We start from the raw sequence: 20,563 nt of genomic DNA, 5'->3' as shown, positions 1-20,563 counted from the left end.
ACTGACGTGTCTGTGGACAAGACGGTTTCGTGGTGTTATGCAGATACGAAAACGGTGACGGAGGATTTTCTTCCACACGTCAATTTTTTTCGTACTGATCATTTTGACCACCATGTATCTGGCATTTTCACAGTGTTGGCAGGAAAATTTGCTCTTCCAGAAGCAACAAACTGCAGCAGGAGTATATGCAGGAGCTGCTCAAACAGAATTGGAAATTTATCTGTTCTCGTGTCGCACTAGTGGTGGACTAAGTGCCTGCAGAAAAGCCTTCTGCCCTGACACCACTGGTTTCGACGAGTATACAGTAAGAGAATTAGCTGTGCCAGTCGTTTGTAGCACTGCCATGTAAGGCGTATCATTGATCCACATGGTACGGCCACTTTGTTATTGACCAGCGGTGTAGGATTGATTGAAATCATGTAAAATTTGAAGACGTCTACCGAGCTCAGGAAATTTAACTCTGAGGTGCTCCATTAGCTGACCACACAGTATTCTGGACATGAAACCTATGTGGTGGTGGCATAGTGCAGTTGTCAGCACCACAAGCGCCCCAAGCAGTTGACTGTGGCCTGGATTCCTGACCTGAAAGGTCTCTCAGAAGTGACTGAGTGTTCACCATGTGATACACTTGTTTGGACTCACTTTCTAGGGATGGGTTCATCCAGTTAGCACCATACCCTGAGGACCCAAATAGGGCATTGCCTTTGTCCGACCCCTCTTTAGCCGAAGTTCCTCAGATTGCTGAGCCACTTTAACTTACAGCAGTGGCAAGGGACGTACTTCAACAACTAGCAGGTGGCAAAATTAGATTCGTGCAGTAAATAGCTCTCAGTGTCCCGAGTGGTTAGCCAGGAGACATCTTCCACTGAGCCGCGCGATGACGCCCTATACGATTCGAGTACGGTGATGTTACGGCACTGCCCACCATCGCCAAAGAAGCGCTTGGCAGATTTTTTATGTCTAACAATTATTACCCCTATTCACGGCGTTTTTCGGGCTCTCGGTGTTCACCTTCTGCATCTGTTTCTCTTCAATGGGAAGTCGGTGGTCCTGATTAGATAGGACTGTCTGCACAGACGCCATTGTGCGTGATCCAGAAAAGTATATCATTTATCATCAGTTTATGACAGTTGGCGATCGTCTGAGGCCCTAGAGTTTTCCCTGGGCTCAGAGGCTTTCTCTAACACCCCAAAATCGCCCCCGCATATTCCGTTAACATTGGCCGTCAGGGGCGACCAACTCATTTTCATTTAGACACAGCAGCAACGGTCAGACAAATTAACTTACACAAGTACAAGCTCTTGGGCTGCCCTACGGTCAGACGACAGCCATATCAAGTAGTGTCTTATAGCAAAATGCATATTATAAGAAAGTGGAACAGCAACTTACACTGTTCGTGATAAATTCACCGTTGGCACAAAATACTCTTAGGCTAGAAGCCTTTTTTGTTTTTGGATTCAAGATCGTTTGCAAGTTCCATTAGTATCCAAATCAGTCAAATCTTTCAAGTTTTGGGCTTTTTACTAACGTAATCCAGCCAGCTGTGAAAACACGTCAAGTCAGGCAGAACATATCGAGGCCCATGTCTCCCTTAAGCCATTAGCTTTGTTAGCCCATAGCGTTCCCTTCAAGTGTGAGAAGATCAACGCCGACTTGCAGCTTTGGAGGGAACTCTGCGTCGTTTCCCCCGTTTCGTCTAGCCAGTGGACCATCCCTTTGATGGCGATTCAGGAGCCAAATGGCTCCGAGCACCTTTGTGTCAATTTTAGACAGACAGTCAAAGCTCAATGTGTCGAGAACACTTATCCCATGCCGTGTCCGGTGTAGTGTTTTTCTGGATTCAACTTGCACGATGCGTAGCTGGCCACTGGGCGCCGCTTCTCAGCCTTTCTTAATGCTCAACACCCCACTTTGAGCTTCAGCAGTTTAATTGCTTGTCTTTTGAAATTGTCTGCCCACAGCAATTTATCAAAGACATTTGGAACATTTGATTAAGGAAATTCCCTGTTATGTCAACTAACTTTATGACGTCTGAGGCACAGGTTCCATGCAATAGGAACATATACGAAATATGCAGGCAGTTTTCCAAAGCAGTTTTGACAACGGCCTTCATTGCAGCTTGGAAAATTTAGTTTTTCTACCCCAGAGGTACATTTTTTTAAAATGTACTTAGCATTGATGGCCTCGTCCCTACAGATGAACACGTCAAAGTAATCTTCAACACGCTGGTGCCCAAGAATACGAAATAGCTCCAGTCGCTTTTCGATAACATTTATTATTAATGAGGTTATTTCTCAGATCACGCACATCTATAATCCTCTTACTGACTTTAGCAAAGAAGCATCAAATTCGTGTGGTCTTAGTACTATCCCTTAAGCAGTGCTTGTGCTCTGCTTCCTGTTTGGTTTCTTTTATGCACAGGTGAAAAATGAAGTACTGGCTGGAATTTTTAGCATTAGAATGTTTCATTTTTTTATATGGAACAAATTGCCATCCATAAGACAGTTATTTAATTCGTTTTAAGCTACCAGATATGATTATCGATCACAGAAGTGAGTGTTCTTACAAGGAAATATTCCAAAGTGTCAGATGATCTTGAAACTTAGTGGGCGTGTAGAGAGGGCAAAATAGTGCAATATGTATTTTTTAACAATGTTAACTGGAATGCTCTCTTTCAAATTCTGAAGGTGGCAGGGGTGAAATACAGGGAGCGTAAGCCTATTTACAATTTGTAGAGAAACCAGATGGCAGTTGTAAGAGTCGAGGGGCATGAAAGGGAAGCAGTGGTTGGGAAGGGAGTGAGGCAGGGTTGTGGTCTCTCCCCGATGTTATTCAATCTGTATATTGAGCAAGCAGTGAAGGAAACCAAAGAAAAATTCGGAGTAGGTATTAAAATTCATGGAGAAGAAATAAAAACTTTGAGGTTCGCTGATGACATTGTAATTCTGTCAGAGACAGCAAAGGACTTGAAAGAGCAGCTGAACGGAATGGACAGTGTCTTCAAAGGAGGATATAAGATGAACATCAACAAAAGCAAAACGAGGATAATGGAATGTAGTCGAACTAAGTCGGGTGATGCCGAGATAATTGGTTTAGGAAATGAGACACTTAAGGTAGTAAAGGAGCTTTGCTATTTGGGGAGCAAAATAACTGATGATGGTCGAAGTAGAAAGGATATAAAATGTAGAATGGCACTGGCAAGGAAAGCGTTCTGAAGAAGAGAAATTTGTTAACATCGAGTATAGATTTATGTATCAGGAAGTAGTTTCTGAAAGTATTTGTATGGAGTGTAGCCATGTATGGAAGTGAAACATGGACGATAAATAGTTTGGACAAGAAGAGAATAGAAGCTTTCGAAATGTGGTGCTACAGAAGAATGCTGAAGATTACATGGGTAGATCACATAACTAATGAGGAAGTATTGAATAGGATTGGGGAGAAGAGGAGCTTGTGGCACAACTTGACAAAAAGAAGGGACCAGTTGGTAGGACGTGTTTTGAGGCATCAAGGGATCACAAATTTAGCATTGGAGGGCAGCGTGGAGGGTAAAAATCGTAGAGGGAGACCAAGAGATGAATACACTATGCAGATTCGGAAGAATGTAGGTTGCAGTAAGTACTGGGAGATGAAGAAGCTTGCACAGGATAGAGTAGCATGGAGAGCTGCATCAAACCAGTCTCAGGACTGAAGACAACAACAACAACAACAACAACAACAACAACAACATGTATTTTTTGCGCACAATTTCACTTTTAGGGGGTAAAACACACCACGACAGATAATTTGACATTTTAGGTTTATTGGGAATATCTTCAAAACTATGATACATTAAAAATGTAATTAATGTTCTTGGAAGCTGTATAATCAAGTTTTGTAATAATTTGAAATTTTGCAAAGTACCCCATCACTTAATTTTGAAAAATGAAAACTTTAATTACAACATAAAGAAGCTTTCAAGCCACATACATCCCTGTGCAATAAAGCTGGTTTCTGAAATACATCTTTGGAAAATTAGCTTTACACAGTGTGCTGTCTGAGTGTTTTCACCACACCCATGTCAAATATTTAAACATTGATTACTATTCGAATTATCCCGAAGAGCACTATGGTGCAGACACAGTCATGGGAAATATACAGCTTTCGATGTTGGAAGAACTTTGTGAGAAGATTTTCAGACCTGTTGAATGACTATGACGTCAGTCCCCACTTGAGAAATAGTATAACCAAGCTACAGTCATTAGTACTCATTTCCCTTCGCCAAGGCTTACCAATGTACTGAAATATACCTGACACAAATCAGGAAATTTAGAGGCTCACTCGCGACAGTTTGAAATCCCGCTGATTTTGTTTCATACTGTCTTCTCTGTAGTGTATATTATGTGAAGGTATATCGTTCATATTATGTGCAAGCTGTAAAAAAACACGTTTTAGGCATTGCCTTACAGATTATCATTACATTAAATATTTTGTCATAATGAATTACTTATTTTCAACTGACAACATACAATATGTGAGACGGTAAACTAAAAACAAAGAAACCATGTACTAAAACTTAAAATAATTTAAAAAATAAACCAAATATAAGTAAAATAATTAGAACAGTAATGAAATGTAAGATGATGTAATTATTTTTTGTTTAAAATACTCTGCTAGCACATTGTGACAGCTTATTTTCCAAAAATAGTATCCAGAAACTAGCTTTATTACACAGGTATGTATCTGGCTTTTAAGCTTCATTTATTTAAGTCATAACAAAAGTTTTGATTTTTCAGAATTAATTTCAAATGATTACTGAAGTTGATTATACAGCTTTTGAAACAATTACACATCAACTTTTATATGAAAATATTTTTGTTTATCATCTTTTACAAGATAATCCTTTTAAACATAAAAAGCAAGATTAATTTTTGGGGTGTGTTTTACCCCTTAAAAGTGAAATTAGCTAGAAACAAAAGAAATGCATTGCACTAATTTGCCCCCTCCCCCCGTTTCATCAGGATCGTTTATTAGCCCTTTGAGATGTTCCATTGTCAATAATTGTTATGACAGTTTCCACTACATCCGCCAACCTGCTCTTCTGGAAAATCATTTCCGTGCTGCATCCTCGCATACGCCAGAGATGTCTCGTACGAAGACTTTCGCATGGTAGTACTTATGCTGGATGACGATCGATCGCAACATTAAACATCTTGTCCAGACTTGCATGGCCTCTGCACAGAATCAGGCTTCGCACTGTGCCAGTTTTCCTGTTAGCCTGTCCTGGAGCACGCTTGGGACAGCGTGGGCATCAACTTCATGAGACCGCTTTGGGAAGCATGTGGTTGTGGCAGGTGCATTGTTGAATATCCCATATGCAGTTATACTGTCCTTCATGATATCGACACCAACTATTTGTGCACTGTCAGTCGTTCTTGTTATCGAGGGCTCTCCCAGATATTTGTGTCTGATAACGATCGGAGTTTGAAGATTTTTGCATTTGAAAAGGTAACCAGCATCTGACTATTGCTCTGTTTCACTCAGCTTCTAACTCTGAGCGAACTCTTCAAGACCCAAACGAAGTCCATGTCGCGCTCTTCGCATGACAAGCTTTCTACCCAAGTACTGGTTCATGTCAGTTAATGCGTGCAGTCTGAAGGGCATGGGCACCAACCAAAGGATTACCTCGATTCGTTACATCACACATTACTTTCCTTACACTGTCATGGGATGCCGCTTTTTCCTGTGGGGGCTCCCGCTGGGACCCAGGCCTGTAGCAGGGGTGGCTGCCAGGTGTCGTGGTGGGTATCAAAGGTTGGCATTTGTCTCAGATGTCGGTACGGAGCTGCTGACCTGTCATTGATATCATTTGCTTGCATGGCCCTTTGTACCTGCGACGCTGTCATCTCCACACTAGCTTTCTGGCGGAACTAGCTTTCTGGCGGAACTAGCTGAGTCGTCATTGCCAGTTTTGGTAGTAGGTGCATGCTGGGAAATCTAGCACCATCTCCAGTTTTGCGACATTGGTCGCGGCAGAAACAAGGCCATTTTTGGCCCTACGTGGCCTTCTCGGCAAGGGAGTGATTTAGTTTCCGCCAGCGGATATGAGCTGGCGTCTGTCTCACTGCATAGTGCTTGAAAGCTACCGCGAACGGGGCACTTCACCTGTCATATGGACATAACTGCTGACCCAGGTATTTCTTTGTTGGCGGCACAAGGTTGGACCAGTCAGTTCTTATGAGATTAACGTGGATTTTGGTTTTGTGAAGTCAAGTTTTCCTTTTACAGTGTCCAGACCCCCGATGACGTTTGTGGCGACTGCATAGTTCTGTAGCGTTGTCACGCTTGTGCAGATACAAACCCTAGTTATGACAGTTGAGAGAAAACTATTACCTTCAGCTACTTCCATTAGTAACTGTCCTTTATGATAAAAGGGTTTATCTGGGTCAAGTTACCTTGAACGCACACTTCCAATCACCTAGTCACGGATTGGCTGTCGTTTTATGGCTGTAGCTCTAAAACGGTGTGTTTCTGACTGACGGTTACTTGGAAAATTTTGTTGCATTCGACGTGCCTTATCGTGCTCTCCATCTTTATCGGGTAGGATTCATGCCTCCCGTGACATCTTTCGGAGCATTTCAAGTGATGTGTTTCGGAAAACTTATGCAATTCTTCGTTGCTCTTAACGACGTTGAGCCACTTGAGAATTTGTTATCCCCCATAATGAGTTGTCATGCGTGGTAATGTCCGGGCTTCGTGGTAGCCACATCATTGGGGCTAAAGATGATGTCCAATCCAGTGCCCTTGAAATAGTTCAGCAAGAAACTCATGTACCTGAATTACGAAGTTTATCCTGCTGTAATCGCTCATAATCCACGATTCCTTTACCTTCGAGCCGAGGCTGAGGATTAACCACGTTTACAACATGTCCTGTCGACATAAGAATTTGCATGTACATGACCATACAAAAAGACGATCCGAAGGGTGTCTTAGTGACGTCTTGGCCCATATCATAACGTGGACAGATTCTCTTTCCAAACCTTGTACATAATGAAGATTTTCCTTAAATCAGAACCAGGTTCCTTCTGCGTGAACTGCGACATCTCGTACATTCATCAGAAAATAACTCTTGAGCGCGACACTTCGTTTTGAAATAGTGCCAACGAAGTACGGCATGTTGAAACTGCTGTTCCTTGTCGCCAGGCACATTATTCACAAACATTGGTCTAAATACATCCGTTTTCAAATCTTTTTAATGAGGACATGCAGTGTTGGCAGCGGTACTTCAAGTTCAACAGCTCTGTTGTGGATGTGTTTCATTAGAGACTGCTTAGCTGATTGAGCAGTTGCGACATATGTTTCGTGTTTTTTTACGTCCACTATGGGGTCTCTCTTTGACGCTGTCTGTAAGAAGAGTACGTTCCTCCCAATGTAGCACGGTTGCTTCACGAAGTGTGATCTTGTCGAAGCGATCTGTACACGTAGTCATTATCTCTGTCATTGCTCTGTCTGTGGACGTTCGTGTGACCCTCTGTTTATTTCCCCCAATTGTAAAAAATCAGCAGGAGTATGGGGAACAACTCTGACACACTGTCTATTCAAAAGGAAACTCTTGAAATTTCCACGCACAGGTCATAAATATTTAATGTGCGCCCCTTCTACTTCATAGCTAATATCTAAGCTGTTGCCGAACTCTTCCCACACGTGAAAAATGTGTGACGTGTGTCGCTGAGTTATACCATTTCTCAAGTTTTTCCAGGAACGTAAACTGTCTTTGGTAAAATCTCTAAAGAAAAAAAAAATCACGTGATGTCTTCCGATACGTGCGGTTGGCCTGTGCATTCCTTTGCAGAGCTATCCAGTTTGTTGAAATCGCTTCAATCAAGGGTTTCTGCGTTTCCTAGTCTGTGGTTCAATGTCGAATTCGAGCCGAAACACCCTCTGGACTGAAACTTAACTCACTGCTTATTAATCAAGAACGCAGAGAACTTTATGCTGTGTAGTAGCCATCTTACAACCAACATGAACTGGCTGTTTGCTGGTGCGAAGACTAGTTGTTGACAATTATCAGCAATCTTGCAGTGATAATGAGAACTTTCTTAACACTAACTTATATCGAATTTATATTTCATTAAATAAAAATTCATTAAACTAGATCCATTTTTTTCAAGAACCTTGTAACTAATAGAATGCTAATATGAATCTTTGCTGTGGTTAAGGGAATGCATCATTAACATGTTGACTTCCAGAAATGCCGTAGTACTTTTTTCGGTATAAAACGCGGAATACTATAAAACGAAACTTTGCCACTGAGGTGGGACATGCAAATCACTAAGACGACGAGTATGTGAATGACATATTTTACACTCCTGGAAATGGAAAAAAGAACACATTGCACCGGTGTGTCAGACCCACCATACTTGCTCCGGACACTGCGAGAGGGCTGTACAAGCAATGATCACACGCACGGCACAGCGGACACACCAGGAACCGCGATGTTGGCCGTCGAATGGCGCTAGCTGCGCAGCATTTGTGCACCGCCGCCGTCAGTGTCAGCCAGTTTGCCGTGGCATACGGAGCTCCATCGCAGTCTTTAACACTGGTAGCATGCCGCGACAGCGTGGACGTGAACCGTATGTGCAGTTGACGGACTTTGAGCGAGGGCGTATAGTGGGCATGCGGGAGGCCGGGTGGACGTACCGCCGAATTGCTCAACACGTGGGGCGTGAGGTCTCCACAGTACATCGATGTTGTCGCCAGTGGTCGGCGGAAGGCGCACGTGCCCGTCGACCTGGGACCGGACCGCAGCGACGCACGGATGCACGCCAAGACCGTAAGATCCTACGCAGTGCCGTAGGGGACCGCACCGCCACTTCCCAGCAAATTAGGGACACTGTTGCTCCTGGGGTATCGGCGAGGACCATTCGCAACCGTCTCCATGAAGCTGGGCTACGGTCCCGCACACCGTTAGGCCGTCTTCCGCTCACGCCCCAACATCGTGCAGCCCGCCTTCAGTGGTGTCGCGACAGGCGTAGTCGCTTTTGCCTTGGTGCCAATGATGGTCGTATGCGTGTTTGGCGCCGTGCAGGTGAGCGCCACAATCAGGACTGCATACGACCGAGGCACACAGGGCCAACACCCGGCATCATGGTGTGGGGAGCGATCTCCTACACTGGCCGTACACCTCTGCTGATCGTCGAGGGGACACTGAATAGTGCACGGTACATCCAAACCGTCATCAAACCCATCGTTCTACCATTCCTAGACCGGCAAGGGAACTTGCTGTTCCAACAGGACAATGCACGTCCGTATGTATCCTGTGCCACCCAACGTGCTCTAGAAGGTGTAAGTCAACTACCCTGGCCAGCAAGATCTCCGGATCTGTCCCCCATTGAGCATGTTTGGGACTGGATGAAGCGTCGTCTCACGCGGTCTGCACGTCCAGCACGAACACTGGTCCAACTGAGGCGCCAGGTGGAAATGGCATGGCAAGCTGTTCTACAGGAGTACATCCAGCATCTCTACGATCGTCTCCATGGGAGAATAGCAGCCTGCATTGTTGCGAAAGGTGGATATACACTGTACTAGTGCCGACATTGTGCATGCTCTGTTGCCTGTCTATGTGCCTGTGGTTCTGTCAGTGTGATCATGTGATGTATCTGACCCCAGGAATGTGTCAATAAAGTTTCCCTTTCCTGGGACAATGAATTCACGGTGTTCTTGTTTCAATTTCCAGGAGTGTATTAGGGATTCGAGAAGTCCATGACGTTTGGTAGGCTTGAAGAGAGCAAATTATTGCTGCAAGTAATGTGATTTATGATGAGGTCTAGATATCCAAAGGTAGAATGGATGATGCACTGGTACCAACGGCAGCAGACCGTATGAGCTGTGGCCAAATAAATCCATGCATGTGAAGGAGCAATGTGGCAGTTTTTTCAGGCAAAACGAAGTATTTGGTGTAGACCTGAATCGTGACTAGCTTAGGTCATACAGTAGGATCATATTCGACAATACACTATCTTCTCTGAAATTCCATCTCTATCAGGTACCTTTCAGAAACGACTATGGCGAGTTTAGGGATATGTCACTAACACAACGAGGGGCGGCACTGTTCCAGGAGCGATTTGGAAGGTTACTGGAGATTTTTCACAAGACAATTTATTGAAAACAGCTACAGAGATCGAATGGTAAAACTCCACGATGGCAACTGCAGGCGGCAGTCACCAAACCTTATGTGATGAGTCAGGATTAAAGTGCAAGAACTAATCGGAGGATTTTTACTCGCTAACAAGTACTTCCAGTCTTCTCGTACTTGCATGAAATTGAGCTTAGAGCGGCTGAAAATTGCAGCTCCTGTTCTGGGCCAGTGGCATCGCAACTTCACAACGGGCGCGAACGCCAGGTGTGTGTTCTAGCAAATAAATTCGAAAACTAAGTGGTCAGAAACACACTGACGCAGTTGGATCTGTGAACAATGTGATAGTGAACTGGGCTGGGTACGCATCCACTTACCACAAGAGTAGGGACCAAGAACAATGCAGGTCCCAAGCCAACACCATTGCTGGACAGATATATTGGAGGACAAGAGTAGAATGTATTACTAACATTTATCACACCCAATAATTTTAGGAGTAGGCAACAAACTTAACACAACCACAGGCTAAAATCATTGAAGGGCTGATGGACAATCTATGGAAGGCGAACTGCGAGATATTCAACGACTCAATTGAGTTATATGGACCAGGATTTGTTGCAAGATGGAGCTGCTACAGACCTAACATTACAGCTTGAAACACGACTTTAAGTGATGCCTTCACAACAGTCAGGCTAAAAAAGTCTTTTGCGCGCGGTCTATTACATTAAGGAAGATACTGATGGTACCTGGTGGTAGGACACACCAAAGGGTTCTCATGGTGGTAGTCAGATCTCTGTTTCTAAAACTGTCTTATGATTGGATTCGATTGATGGGGTTAAAAGGACCATATCATCAGTCCTTATTTCCTGTATGCGAGAAGAAAAGGTTGACGAAAGACTAAAACGACATATGTAAGAAGAATTAAAATGGTGGAAAGGGCACGAGCCAGGTCGGGCCACTGAACAATGGCAGCTATGGACCCCTGGGTTGGACCACGTGACAGGGCACCCCTCCAATCCCTCAAGCGACCGACGAGGCCAATGTGACCTTCCTCACAAAGTAGTAGAAAAAACAGTCAACACACAATTCAAAAAACCTGACACTAATTCCGCACAATGGGCATTTGTGAAACTGAACAGTTCAAATTTCTAGGTGTCCAGATAGTAAACTGTCGTGGAAAGCCCACGTTTAGGATCTTGTTCAAAGACTTAATGCTGCCATTTTTACTATTCGAGCAGTATCTTAAGTGAGTGATCGTTCAACACAAAAATTAGTCTACTTTCCTAATTTTTATTTGCTTATGTCGTATGGTATTATATTTGGGGTAACTCTTCCCAATCTACACGGATATTTTTGGCTCAGAAACGGGCAGTTTGGGGAGTAAGTGGTGGACTTAGCTTATTCCCAAGAATAAGCAGCTTTCACTCAATTAATACTCGGCAGAAATCAAACCTGCATTTGGACCGGACTTGCTTTACTCTTGTGCAGAACGGTGTGCAATATATTGCTGCATCCATTTTCAATAAGCTACCACTCAAATTCGAAAATCTTAGCAGTAATCGACGCTCTTTCAAATCTAAACTCAAGAGTTTCATAATGGGCTACTCCTATTCTGTCGAGGAGTTCCTTGAAAAAGTAAGCTGATTCTTCATGTATTTTTGATTGCGGTTACTTAAACTTATGGAATGCTTTTTTCGGGTTCATAAACATTTTTATCTGTTATTACTTTTATGTTGTAATTTATGTACTGACACGTTCCATGACCTTTGAGATGTGCTCCTCAATTTGGTCCAACAGAATTTTACGTGTAAATAAATGAAGTCACAGGTAAAACGTAAAAGCACGTCAGCCACTTAGACATCCTCTACTAACACCAGAGGCAGAGTATCAGCAAGTGCCATATGTACCTCCTATTTGTTTTTCACAGGTACCACGTGTTATACCTCTTGCATTCCGTTATGGAAGTTTTGATTAATTCCTTGGTTGTAACATATTTCACACCTGTTTATTTGTTGCTTTCATTTCTGTGAGAGGTCTATGCGGCATCTAGCCTGCTCTCAATGTTCATCACAGAATGTAAGTCATGTTGTAAGAATATATTACCGTAGCAAGTAAATATGACGAATAGTGAGAGCAGGCGAGATGTTGATAGAACTCACAGAAATGAAAACACACGGGTGTGAATTATGTTACAACCAAGGAACTCAAAAGGCAATACACGTGGTGGTACCTGTGTAGAACAAGGTGGTACATGTGTCTGGGGGTCCCTTCGTTACACGTTGCTGTGACAGACGCGCAGCGGACAGACGCGCAGCGGACAGACGCGCAGCGGACAGACGCGCAGCGGACAGACGCGCAGCGGACAGACGCGCAGAGGACAGACGCGCAGAGGACAGACAGACAGAGGACAGACAGACAGAGGACAGACAGACAGAGGACAGACAGACAGAGGACAGACAGACAGAGAACAGACAGACACACACACAGCGAACAGACAGACACACACACACACACACACAGCGAACAGACAGACACACACACACACACAGCGAACAGACAGACACACACACACACACAGCGAACAGACAGACACACACACACACACACACACACACACACACACACACACACACACACACACACACACACACACACACACACACACACACACACACACACACACACACACACAGCGAACAGACAGACACACACACACACACACAGCGAACAGACAGACAGACACACACACACACCAAGCGAACAGACAGACAGACACACACACAGCGAACAGACAGACAGACACACACACAGCGAACAGACAGACAGACACACACACAGCGAACAGACAGACAGACACACACACAGCGAACAGACAGACACACACAGCGAACAGACGTCAATGACCGAACGGGATAGTGCCTAATTTTGTAAAAATATGAGGCACGAGGGAGATTTGAACGCGGATCTCCTCTTTCGCAGTCTAATACCGTTACCCCACTCCACGACAACTGTCATTAACATCGCTCGATATTGCACATATTAAATTTTGACGCTTACTATTTCTATCTTGCTTTTTTCCCACACCTTCTTACTGTTATGCTTGATGTGTGTTCAGTTTTTTACAGGCTACCCAATGGGTCATTTTACCATTAAATCAGAGTAGGGAGGGGGGGTGTACGATTGGGAATTTCCCTTTTCAAGAACAGCAGAGTGTACGCATTATTTTAGCCAAGGTAGACACAAAGCCAACACCCACCACTGTAGTACAGATTTATATGCCAACTAGCTCTGTAGATGATGGGATCGAAGAAATGTATGACGAGATAAGAGAAATTACACAGATAGCTAAGGTAGATGAAAATTTCATAGTGATAAGGGACTGGAATTGGGTGGCAGAAAAAGGTAGACAAGGAAAAACAGTAGGTGATTGTGAAGTGGGGAAAAGGAATGAAAGAGGAAGCCACCTGCTAGAATTTTGCACAGAGCACAATTTAATCATCGCTAACACCTGGTTTAACACCCATCAAAGAAGCTTCTATACGTGGAAGAGACCTGGAGACACGGGAAAGTTTCAAGTTTATTAAGTATTGCAAGGACAGATTTAGTGACCAGATTTTAAACTGTATGACATACGCAGGGGCAGATGAGGATTCTGCCCACAATCTGTTATTAACTGCAGATAAAAACTGAAAATCCCATAAAGATTGGAAATTAAGGAGATGTGGCCTGGAAAAACTTTAACAACTACAGATTGTTGAGGGTTTCACAGGCATGGAACGACTGACAAGAACAGCGGAAAGGACAAATAGGTAAAAAGACACCTAGTTGAAATCCTTGGGTAACACACGAGGTACTGAATTTAATTGATGAAAGAAATAATAAAAACTTAAGAAATGAAGCAGGTAAATGGGAATAAAAACGTCTACAAAATGAGAAAGCAAGGGCAAAATGGCTAAGTAGGAATGGCCAGAGGTCAAATGCAAGGATTTATAAGGGTATATCACGATGGGAAGGAGAGCTAAAGCCTACAGAAAAATTAAAGAGGCCTTTCGAGAAAAGACAACCACCCATGTGAATATCAACTCAGATGGAAAACCAGTCTTAAGCAAAGAAGGGAAAGCAGGAAGGTGGAAGGAGTATATAGACGGTCTATACAAGGGAGAAGTACTTGAGGGCAATATTATGGAAAGGGTCGAGCACATAAAGATAAGGGAGATATGATACTGCGTAAAGAATTTGATAAAGCACTGAAAGTCGAAGCAAGGCTCCGAGAGTAGACAACATTTCCGGTAGAGCTACTGATAGCCTTGGGAGAGCCAGTCATGACAAAACTCTTCGATCTGGTACGCAAGTCGTATAAAACTCTAAATACCCTCAGAATTCAAAAAAGAATATAATAATTCCAATTCCAAAGAGCTGGTGCTCGCAGGTATGAATATTACCGCACTATTAGTTTAATAATGCATGGTGGCGAAATACTAACACGAATGCTTTAAAGGTGAATGGAAAAACTGGTAGAAACTGACCTCGGGGAAGATCAGTTTGGATTCCAGAGAAATGTAGAGATACGCGAGGCAATGCTGACTACTACTACTCGAAGAAGATCGGTTAAGGAAAGCCAAATCTACATTTATAGCGTATGTAGAGAGAGAGAAGATTTTGACAATGTTTACTGGAATACTCTTTGAAATTCTGAGGGTAGAAGGGTTAAAATACTGGGAGTGAAAGACTATTTACAACTTGCACAGAAACCAGACGGCAGTTTTAAGAGTTGAGGGGCATGAAAAGGAAGCAGTGGTTGAGAAGGGAGTGAGACAAGGTTGTAGCCTACCCCCAATGTTGTTAATCTGTACACAGGGCAGGCACGAAAGGCAGACAAAGAAAAATTTGAAGTAAAAATTAAAGTCCAGGGAGAAGAAATAAAAACTTTGATGTTTGCCAAAGACACGGAGTCCTTCAGAAACAGCTAAGGACCGTCACTGGGAGTCACTGTTCGATTCGTTCCATAACTACCATTCTTCGTCTGTTGTGTCAATCCATGTATTATGCTGAAGTATTTCACTATTTTACCCTTGCCGTCGTTCAAGAACATCTCACAAATTCTGCCTCCAAAAAACTAAACTTGCGAAGAGTTCTTTTTGTAGCTGTCACTATCAGCTCGGTCCTCCGCTCTCTTCTCAGCCATGACTTACCTAAGACCAGGCCAACCTGTTCTCAATCCAAAAGTTGATGTGAACACGACATTAATTTACTGGGCTTGGTCCTATTGTAAGTTTTAATTGACTTCTCCAGTTATACGGTGATACATAATATGAAGTGTGGTTCTCCAATCTGCAATACAGCTTGTAAAAATGCCTGACTGCACTGTCGTTCGGAGACCACTTTTAGGTCGTCGTCCTACTCGACAGGCACTACAAGCACAATGCACTCAGTGCTGTGGAACACTATGTAGTGGTCATCTTATTCTCCATAGCCCATCAACGTAAATAATAATCCAACTACACTTTGGAGTAATTGAACTAGAGGGCACTTCTGTTCACATGACGAACGCTAAACTTCAGGGTAATAGGTGACGGGGATGTCATCCTTGTAAAGCCTGTACCCACGAGAAACGATCGCAGGACAGCCCGGAGATTTGTATCAGCGAATCTGATCACGGTAAGATCATGTGCGTCTGATGTGTGGGACTTTTCATCTCCGAGATCGTACGAACCCCGACTCGCAGGCGCCAACGTCGACCACAAACAGCGAGCACCCATACAGTCTATCTCCTCGATAAAGGAGACGATAGCCACCATCACACGGGTAAATTTGTTCACTGCCTGCTATAGTGCAGAGAAATTAGTTTGGGCCAATGCAAGCTCTAAGCATAGTAATATAGGCTTAATGAGTCACAGTAAATGTTTGCACGAACCGATAACAGGGTACGATTACATTGAAAGTCACTAGCAAAAAGGACACCGTTCACGTTGGTGGTGACTTCTCATGGGAGGAATATATTTACATGGGCCTGGATGGTGCTCATGATGTGTCTTTCACAGTCTTTTAGCAACAGGAGATAGAAAAACTTACCGCCAGATTAAGTACATCTGTTTGTCCGAGTATAGAAACTTGTACCGCTAGCAAATGAAAATATTTTCCTCGGCAGAAAAGAGTGAGGTGTATCTCAAATTATCCTTTTTTGTAGCTAGTCTGATCTCTTGATGTTTTCAAATTGTCTACCACTTAATTTCGATCATGAATTACCGTCGTGTCTCATTTTCACTGTCTTCCTTCCATTAATCCCTCGATCAGAATGAACTTGTGTGAACGACGGAATAGTTGCCTAAGCGTGTTATTTCTCCTCTCCGAGCAGGCTGCTCGCTTATTTTAATTTAGTGGCGTGTTTTTTGTTGCTCTTTGCTCATTTATCTAACCTTCACAAGGCTTCTACCTGGTATACGGAGACTAACAAGAAAAGCAGTAAAATTTTATTGTATGTGCCGGGTACGTGACTCAACTATTGTCTGTTGATCTGCTGTATACATGTACCTCGCTTCCACTCTAGGTTCGCTAGCTGAATGAGTAAGATCTTTGCAAGTAACTGCATCGTATTTGCACGCTATTAAGCCACAAAGACTGCCATAAAGTCCATACTAAACTACAATTATACTTTTAGAGTTCTTTATACAAATCTTTATTAATTCCTTTTAGTTTGGTTGGTTGGGTGTGGGATTGAAGGGACCAGACTGCTAAGGTCATCGGTCCCTTGTTCCACGATAAAATCACACGAAATAAAAACTGTCAGTCGTTAAAAACGGAGAACTGAGACAAGGGACGACACAATACAAGAAAGACAGACAAAGACCAGACAAACGGAACTAAAATCACACCGAGTGTGAAGGTGGTTGGCCGACCATGAAAATAAGGAAAAGCCAACCACCAAATGACACTAAAACCCACAGTTTAAAACCACAGGCCAAAGGCCCAAGTCAATACAGGAAATAAAAGGACAAACACTCAAATCATACGATAAAAACCCCCTGCCCGAATAAAACTCAACACGAGGTCCGCCATAGCAACGTCATCACATAAAAGGGCAGGGAGGGTATCAGGCAGCGCAAACGTCTGCCTGAGTCCTGTTAAAAGCGGGCAGTCCACCAAAATGTGGACCACCGTCAGAGCTGCCCCGCAGCGACATAGCGGTGGGTCCTCCCGGCGCAACAAATGGCCGTGCGTCAGCCACGTGTGGCCAACGCGCAGCCGGCAGAGGACGACAGAGTCCTTCCGAGAGGCCCGCATGGAGGAGCGCCACACACCGGTCGTCTCCTTCACCGCCCGAAGTTTGTTGGGCGTGGGCAGGGTGCGCCACTCGTCACCCCAGGCACCAAGCACTTTCTGGCGCAAAAGCGACAGGAGATCACACTCCATAAGGCCGAGTTCCAGAGCCGGTGAACTCACTGCCAGTTTAGCCAGCGTGTCAACCCGCTCATTGCCCGGGATGCCGACATGACCTGGGGTCCAAACAAAGACCACGGAGCGGCCGCAACGGGCAAGAGCATGGAGCGACTCGTGGATGGCCATCACCAGACGGGAACGAGGAAAGCACTGGTCAAGAGCTCGTAAACCACTCAGGGAGTCACTACAGATGACAAAGGACTCACCTGAGCGGGAGCGGATATACTCGTACTCTAGGGCGTGATAGATGGCAACCAACTCGGCAGTGTATACACTGTTCCCGGGTGCCAGCGACCGTTGCTCACAATGATCCTCTAGAGTAAGAGCGTAACCAGTGCGACCAGAGACCATCGAACCGTCGGTATAGGCCACGGCAGATCCGGGAAACTCGGCAAGGAGAGAAACAAAGCGGCGGCGGAGGGCCGGAGGAGGGACCGAGTCTTTCGGACCCTGTGCCAAATCCAGCCGAATGCATGGTCGGCGCACACACCAAGGGGGCAGACGGAGATTGGCCCGGAAAACAGGCGGGAGAGGAAAAAGCTCAATCCCACACAGTAGAGCCCTGATGCGAACCGCGATCGTACACCCTGACCGGGGCCGCCTGTCTGGAAGATGGACGATCGAGTGCGGGAACAGGAGACGGTAGTTGGGATGTCCTGGCAAGCTACAAACGTGGGCAGCATAAGCGGCTAGAAGTCGGTCGCGCCGGATCCGCAATGGAGGAACACCAGCCTCCACAAGTAAGCTGTCAACAGGGCTTGTCCGAAATGCTCCTGTGGCGAGTCGGATCCCGCAGTGATGGATGGGATCCAGCAATTGCAACGCTGATGGCGATGCCGAACCATAAGCCACACACCCATAATCAAGGCGGGACTGGATCAGCGCTTGATACAGCCGGAGAAGGGTGGACCGATCGGCACCCCATCCGGTGTGGCTAAGGCAATGGAGAGCGTTTAAATGCCGCCAGCATGTTTGTTTAAGCTGCCTAATATGAGGCAGCCAAGTTAACCGGGCATCAAATACCAGTCCCAAGAACCGATGCGTCTCTACCACAGCAAGAGGTTCACCGTCAAGGTAAAGGCGTGGCTCAGGGTGAACCGTGCGACGCCGGCAGAAAGGCATAACGCAGGTCTTAGCGGCCGAAAACTGGAAGCCGTGCGCTACAGCCCACGACTGCGCCTTGCGGATAGCGCCCTGCAGCTGGCGCTCAGCAACTGCAATGCCAGCGGAGCTGTAGTAGAGGCAGAAGTCTTCTGCATACAACGAAGCTGCGACGGACGATTCCACCGCCTCAGCGAGCCCATTGATCGCAATTAAAAACAGGGAGACACTGAGGACAGACCCCTGTGGGACCCCGTTCTCCTGGACCCGGGAGGAACTATGGGACGCAGCAACTTGCACGCGGAAGGAACGAGACGACAGAAAATTCTGAATAAAAATCGGGAGCGGGCCCCTAAGACCCCACCCATGAAGTGTGGCCAGGATGTGATATCGCCAAGTCGTATCGTACGCCTTCCGCATGTCGAAGAAGACGGCAACCAGATGCTGGCGGCGTGCAAAGGCTGTACGGACGGCAGACTCTAGGGAGACCAGATTATCGACGGCAGAGCGGCCTTTACGGAACCCACCCTGAGACGGAGCCAGAAGGCCTCGAGACTCGAGGAGCCAACCCAACCTCCGGCTCACCATACGTTCGAGCAATTTGCAAAGAACGTTGGTGAGGCTTATGGGGCGGTAGCTGTCCACCTCCAGCGGGTTCGTGCCAGGTTTCAACACGGGGAGGACGATGCTTTCTCGCCATTGAGACGGGAACACACCCTCAACCCAGATGCGGTTGAAAACATCTAGGAGGCGTCGCTGGCAATTCACAGAGAGGTGTTTCAGCATCTGGCTGTGGATGCGGTCTGGCCCAGGAGCCGTATCAGGGCAAGCAGATAGTGCACTCTGGAATTCCCAGTCGCTGAAAGGAGCATTGTACGACTCCGCGTGGCGCGTGTGAAAGGAAAGCCTCCAACTTTCCAACCGCTCTTTCCGGGAGCGGAAGGCCAGTGGGTAATTCGTAGATGCGGAACACTGAGCAAAATGCGCTGCTAACCGGTCCGCAATCGCGTCGGAGTCAGTACACACCACTCCATTCAGCGAAAGTCCAGGGACAGAGACAGGCGGCCGATAGCCATGGAGTCGCCTAATCTTAGTCCAAACCTGCGATGCAGAGGTACGGACGCCAATGGTGGAAACATACCGTTCCCAGCACTCCTGCTTCCGTTGGCGAATAAGGCGTCGGGCACGGGCACGGAGCTGTTTAAAAACGATGAGGTTCTCCAAGGACGGGTGCCTCTTATGGCGTTGAAGAGCCCGCCGGCGATCTCTAATCGCCTCTGCGATCTCAGGCGCCCACCAAGGCACAGTCCTCCGCCGAGGGGACCCGGATGAACAGGGAATTGCAGATGCCGCCGCAGAAACGATGCCGGTAGTGACCGACTGAACCACCGCATCAATGGTGTCAGGGGAAGGAGGTGCGATAGTGGCGAGAGAGGAGAACAAGCCCCAATCAGCCTTATTCAGAGCCCATCTGGAGGGGCGTTCAGAAGAGTGACGCTGTGGTAGTGACAGAAAGATGGGGAAATGGTCACTACCACATAAGTCGTCATGGACACTCCAGTGGATGGATGGTGAAAGTCCGGGGCTGCAGATAGAAAGGTCGATGGCCGAAAATGTGCCATGGACTACGCTGAAATGTGTCGGCTCTCCCGTGTTTAAGAGGCAGAGGTCAAGCTGCGAGAGAAGAGTCTCGACATCTCTACCCCGGCCAGTAATCGCGGCGCTACCCCACAGGGGGTTATGGGCGTTAAAGTCGCCCAGTAACACAAAAGGAGGAGGCAGTTGTGCTATCAATGCAGCCAACACATGGCGCGAGACATCACCATCTGGCAGAAGATACAAACTGCAGACAGTAATAGGCTGAGGCGTCCACATCCTTACAGCGACAGCCTCTAAAGGTGTGTGAAGAGGTAC

General features: G+C 45.7%; 1 protein-coding gene across 6 annotated transcripts in view; it reads right to left on the bottom strand.

Annotated features, from left to right (window-relative positions):
- Window positions 1-20,563, bottom strand: part of LOC126266835 (uncharacterized) — a 333,171-nt gene that overhangs the window by 20,131 nt on the left and 292,477 nt on the right. The window lies entirely within an intron of this gene.

The sequence above is a fragment of the Schistocerca gregaria genome, chromosome 4 (genome assembly GCF_023897955.1).
Source record: "Schistocerca gregaria isolate iqSchGreg1 chromosome 4, iqSchGreg1.2, whole genome shotgun sequence".
Taxonomy (NCBI): Eukaryota; Metazoa; Arthropoda; class Insecta; order Orthoptera; family Acrididae; genus Schistocerca; species Schistocerca gregaria.
Note: the sequence above shows the minus strand (reverse complement) of the source record. Positions and strands in the feature narration are given on the sequence as shown.